At 44.2% G+C, this 4,771-nt stretch overlaps 1 long non-coding RNA gene across 2 annotated transcripts; it reads left to right on the forward strand.

Moving 5' to 3' along the window:
- Positions 1 to 783: 783 nt before the first annotated feature.
- LOC129383674 (uncharacterized) lies at positions 784 to 4,771 on the forward strand. Of its 2 annotated transcripts, none has more exons than XR_011896221.1 (3): positions 784 to 1,316; positions 3,592 to 3,738; positions 4,701 to 4,771. It is a non-coding gene; the product is annotated as an uncharacterized lncRNA (long non-coding RNA). The 2 variants fall into 2 exon arrangements; XR_008611551.2 differs by having other exon boundaries at positions 788 to 1,316; positions 3,592 to 3,734.

A 4,771-nucleotide genomic window follows, 5' to 3' on the forward strand; every position in this document is an offset into this window, starting at 1 on the left:
GTGCGTTGGGTTATCCAGGCCTAGTGTCGGAGGTCCCTTATTCTCAAGTTTCTGAGATGCGTTGAAGCTATAGGCAGCACGAAGTGTTCACTCACTGCTGTTGCCGCTCTTCATCAGGTTAGCTTTCTGACAGCTAGTGTCCGCTCCTATCTATCGAGGTCAATTTTTGCTTGCGTTTGCGAGCGTGACACTGTACTTCTGAATTCGGTTTGTAAGCGAATGTTTACTATAATTTATACGGCTGATAGAACTATGAACTTTACCTCGTATAGATGAGCAAAGCTTGTTCTTTCTGCTTGGAGTTGATCAAGTCAGTTAAGGTGAGAAGCGGCGTTGATGAAGCAGGAGGGAGGTTGGCGGTAACAAACCTCAAATATATTGCCGCGAAAATACACAGTCAAATGCAGAGTTTGTAGAAGAACACTGATGAAAAAGGCGCAACAGCGTGCTACTGTTATAATTTTTCCTAAATTAAAGCCTAGGACACCATCGATCAACCGAGCCTCACTGTTCTAGCGCTGCATCGTATGGAGTCGTTTCTGATCTATAATTTAGTGATTACAGCCTAGACCGAAACGAATGATTTTCAGAGAGTGTTTAAATGCGCTTTAGCAAACAATAAAAACGGAAGGAAGCAACTACATGCCTACCTCAACGTTCCCCTAACCAATGCGGTTTAAAACAGTTTAAAACACCTATTGGTTTGTGCCTAATCTCAATACCACACTCTAAAAACTAGGAAGGGTATCGCAGGAGTGAAGCTGCCGGTTCACTCTTCAAAGCGTCGTTTTACTCTCGCAAAATGTCGAGGAGAGTGAAATGCATTGTTCACTCTGTCACCAAGGAGAGAGTGAAATGTGCTTTTCACTCTCCCCTTCAGAGAGAGGGAGTGAAAAGACTCTTGCGACAATAGAAAAGAGAGACTCTTGCGGCAATAAAAAACAAAACGTAGCGTAATCTTCTGCTTCAACTGTAGGTGGCTGGCCCCGAACATGGCAATGTATCATTCATGCACGCTGAGCAAAGAACACATCGTTTTGCTTCTAAGAGAACAGGCCGCCGCAGTTCAAAGGAACGCGTAGCGAGCGCTCTACTTTTTCACTCGGAGTGGCTCCACCGCGCGCGCGCGCGCTCAAGATCGCGGAACAACACAGCAGCGGAGAAAGGTCACGTGAGAAAGGTGATCCGTCCACCATAGCGTCCACCGAGCAACAGCGAAGGCCAGCCAAGGGAGATCGTGTGTCAGCCATCTCGCGTCGCAACGAAAACACGACAGTCGTTCGTCATGCCTTGGATATAACAACAAATCCTCCACGGTAAGTGAATTCTAACTTAGGTGCACATTCTCCGTATATGTCATGCTATCGCCAGGAAGTCGTCGCTGCGCTTAGCCGACGTGACAAAGGACTAGGCATACGCGCTGTGTCTCTCGATGTCAATCGAAAAAGCCAGTCGTCGCGATAACTGCATGTGATTTTATCACTTTGCCGTTGTCCGTAAGAGCTTTAAAAATCGCAAACGCTGCCAGAACTATGGTATGTTCAATAAGACGCCAGGCGAGAGGACGCTTAAAATGGTTAGTTCACCAGCCCGTGATTCCGATCCTATGCGGAGCGTGATTAGCGTGCGTTTTGTGTGTTTGAACTTATTCAGTTTGGCAGTCTACTGTGTACGGAACGCTGTTGAACTAAGGAATCACATAACAGAAGGCGTCATTTTGCTGGCAGCATGCTTTTTTTTTATAAATAAACCGCGCGCTTGACGGTGTCTCGCGCAGGGGGAATCTGTGACCGCTGAAGTTACGTGCAGCACCAGTGCTAGTTAGAAACTTTGCCGCAGGCATTCAGTTGCATGCTGCAAGAGGTCAGTTGGGCGCGTTATCTTGAACTTACTGAAAACGCATGAGGAATCCATGTTTTATGCTGAAAAAAGTATAAACCCCATATAAGCGATCTTGCGTGCGGCAGCTACAAGCGACGCGACGGAGATGGCTGTCGCGTTCGCTCGTCGCCTACAAGTCGTACTCCGTGCGAGCGACGATTTTGAGCGACGCCTCCCCGGTGTTGCCGGCATGAGGGCTGCAGTCACGCGTGACGCGTGCTTTAGTAATTTACGTTGATGTATTTCACTATAAAAAGTAGCATAAAATATTTCCGGAGGTCTTGCAGTACGTTCTTATCCTTGCACGTATAAAAATTGAATCATTTGCTCGTTCCGCGCGACAATCGGTAGTATTTGAGCGATGTATGTACTACATCCAGTTCCGGCTTCGCGCTATTGGCTAGTCGCTCATAGCACTTCTGGGCGACGAGCAACGATTTCTAGATTTCCAGAACCGAGCCATCTGTTCAAGCGACGGCCCGTTTTGTCGCTCGAAGCCGTCGCTCGTCGCCGTCGCGCACTAAATCGCTCTCACACTGTTTATCCCTAAGACTGAACTGTTTTTGCTCATGTTGAAATGGTGTGATTATAGGTCTGGTTTTGTCTCCTGTTGCGGTTTTCGTGCAGGGTGCGAAACTGAAAGGATGCTTATGTCTACGAACTCGGTGAATTGTCGAGCAGCTAGTTACGCATCGGCATCGAATATAACGGCTGCTGTGTGGAATTACAATTGCAGGGGCGCTTTGCATACGCTTATTGTTTTGGACATGCCTGTGCATTTGCTAATATGAGTTGGCGTGTCAGAGTTATGTCATATGAACAGCTAAATCAGCCTTCCTCTGGGGGTTACAAGCGTAATGTGTGCATTTTGCTATAGCATGGCAGATCAAGATGTGTTTATCGCTTGAATATTTTTAGTAGAGAAATAAAATATCAAAATAAAATGTTGCTTTAATTCCGTGTTACCAGTCTGTCGTACACAGAACAATAGGTTGGTGTAATAAACTAATAACTGCGGTTTAACTGCAACTTTTACATGCCTACAAGAATCTAAAATGCTAGATTTCAAACTGCAGCAGTAGTCGGGTCTGTCAAAAATGAACTCCACTGCGCACCTCATGCATGAAAATAAGTTCATGCCTTTTAGTAAGCTTAGATGCAGGCCGCAGTGAACTTGTTAGTATTGAAATGTGGGTAAGCTTGCCATAACAAACCTTGTTGCCCTTTTTTATAGGCACATCCATATATCCATTGAGCTGAAGGACAATATTTTCATCCCTACTGAGCATCATGTTTGCAGCTATAATCCTCAAATTATGGCTTCAGCAGTGGCACAACCAGGGATGGTGCGGGGGGGGGGGGGGGGGGGCACACTGGGCACGTGCTTAGGATGTGTCACAAGTGGTGTTTGCGATACACCAGACTCATGACAGACCTATGACGTCTGAAAATGACCAATATTCTATTCATTAGCAGGAGTATTCTAACATTCATGAAAAACAAGGATGAACTGTGGTTTATTTGTTTTTTTGCTTAAATCTAAAAATTGAAGTTAGTTTAGCAGTTGACTGTTGCAGTCATTTGGATGTTTTGCATGCATTTCACTAGGAAGACTAAGAGCTAAGACTTTTTTATTGCCATGGCCTTGACTGTCTTGATGTTGTTTTGCACCATGCCCTTGTGTTGACTTTTGCATACAATGTTTTTCAGGCACCCGCTTTATATAACGCAAGAAGGCAGCTGCAAGGACACGAGGATGTGAAAGAGCCAGTGCAGCGCGACTTCACGTAGTGCAGAGGAGCCAATGCCAAAAAATCAAAATACATTGGCATGTTATTTGGACAAGAAAACTAGTATGTGGGTATATTGGGTGTACCATTTGACCAAATGTCAACAAAATCAAGATACAGTATGTTACACGAAGATGAAAATTCTCACGTGCTCCAGGCAGTCATCTTAACATGGTATATTTATGTAATGTCTCTGATTGGAAAGTCAAATCAAGTATGCTCTCTGGAGACAAACACATAGCAGCAAGTGTCATTGAAAAGTTAAAAATGTGTTTTAAGAAAGCTGATTAGTTCTGAGAAGTCACTGCTTTTTGTCTTGCCTCTCAACAGATATATCCATGTGATAAAAAATAGTGGTACAATGAAATTGCATATTTGCTTAGCGACATGATACATACTTGCAATGAGCACGGTGCCTGTGTTTACTATAAAAAGCAACAGCCCATGCTTGGTTAGGTTAGGCCCACTACAACATGCAGGCATGGGTGATTGGCGCTTTTTTTATTTCTGTGTCGTGAGGTTTATTGACGTGCGTATAGGTGCAGTGGCACGCAGTATGGCTAGTACAAAAAAAAGGGGGGGGGGGCAGATATATGTAGCTCACTGTACACGACACAGGGCAAAGGAAATCCGTGTTCGGTAACTATGTTAAATGCCATGTACGTAAATTTTACAACGCTACTCGTTCGAAGCGCGCACAGGTGCATATTGAAGAAAAGTTTACAGGGTAGATAATTTAGCTTGTAATTTACACTAATTTTGCTCTAACCACGAGACATAATAATTTGAATATACTGCACGGAAAAACCTAGAGCGAATTAAATTGTGTGTCAGCTTCGTGTGTATACATATAGTCTTTCCTATGCATTAGGTTTTTTGCGTAATGCATTAACAGTTGACGGCCTATCTTATGATGTGTACTCTGTTTACATTACAGTTGTTTATTAGTTTACTCGTTTGTTTTGCAACTGATGAAATGCCGGCATATATATATTTTCAACATTTGACACAACCCTGTATGTTTTGCAGGGACAACCCAGGACGTGCATTTCTCAGCACCCAGTCAACTGCCAAAAGTGACTCAAACACAGGCCACCAGT

Source organism: Dermacentor andersoni, chromosome 8 (assembly GCF_023375885.2).
Source record: "Dermacentor andersoni chromosome 8, qqDerAnde1_hic_scaffold, whole genome shotgun sequence".
NCBI lineage: Eukaryota > Metazoa > Arthropoda > Arachnida > Ixodida > Ixodidae > Dermacentor > Dermacentor andersoni.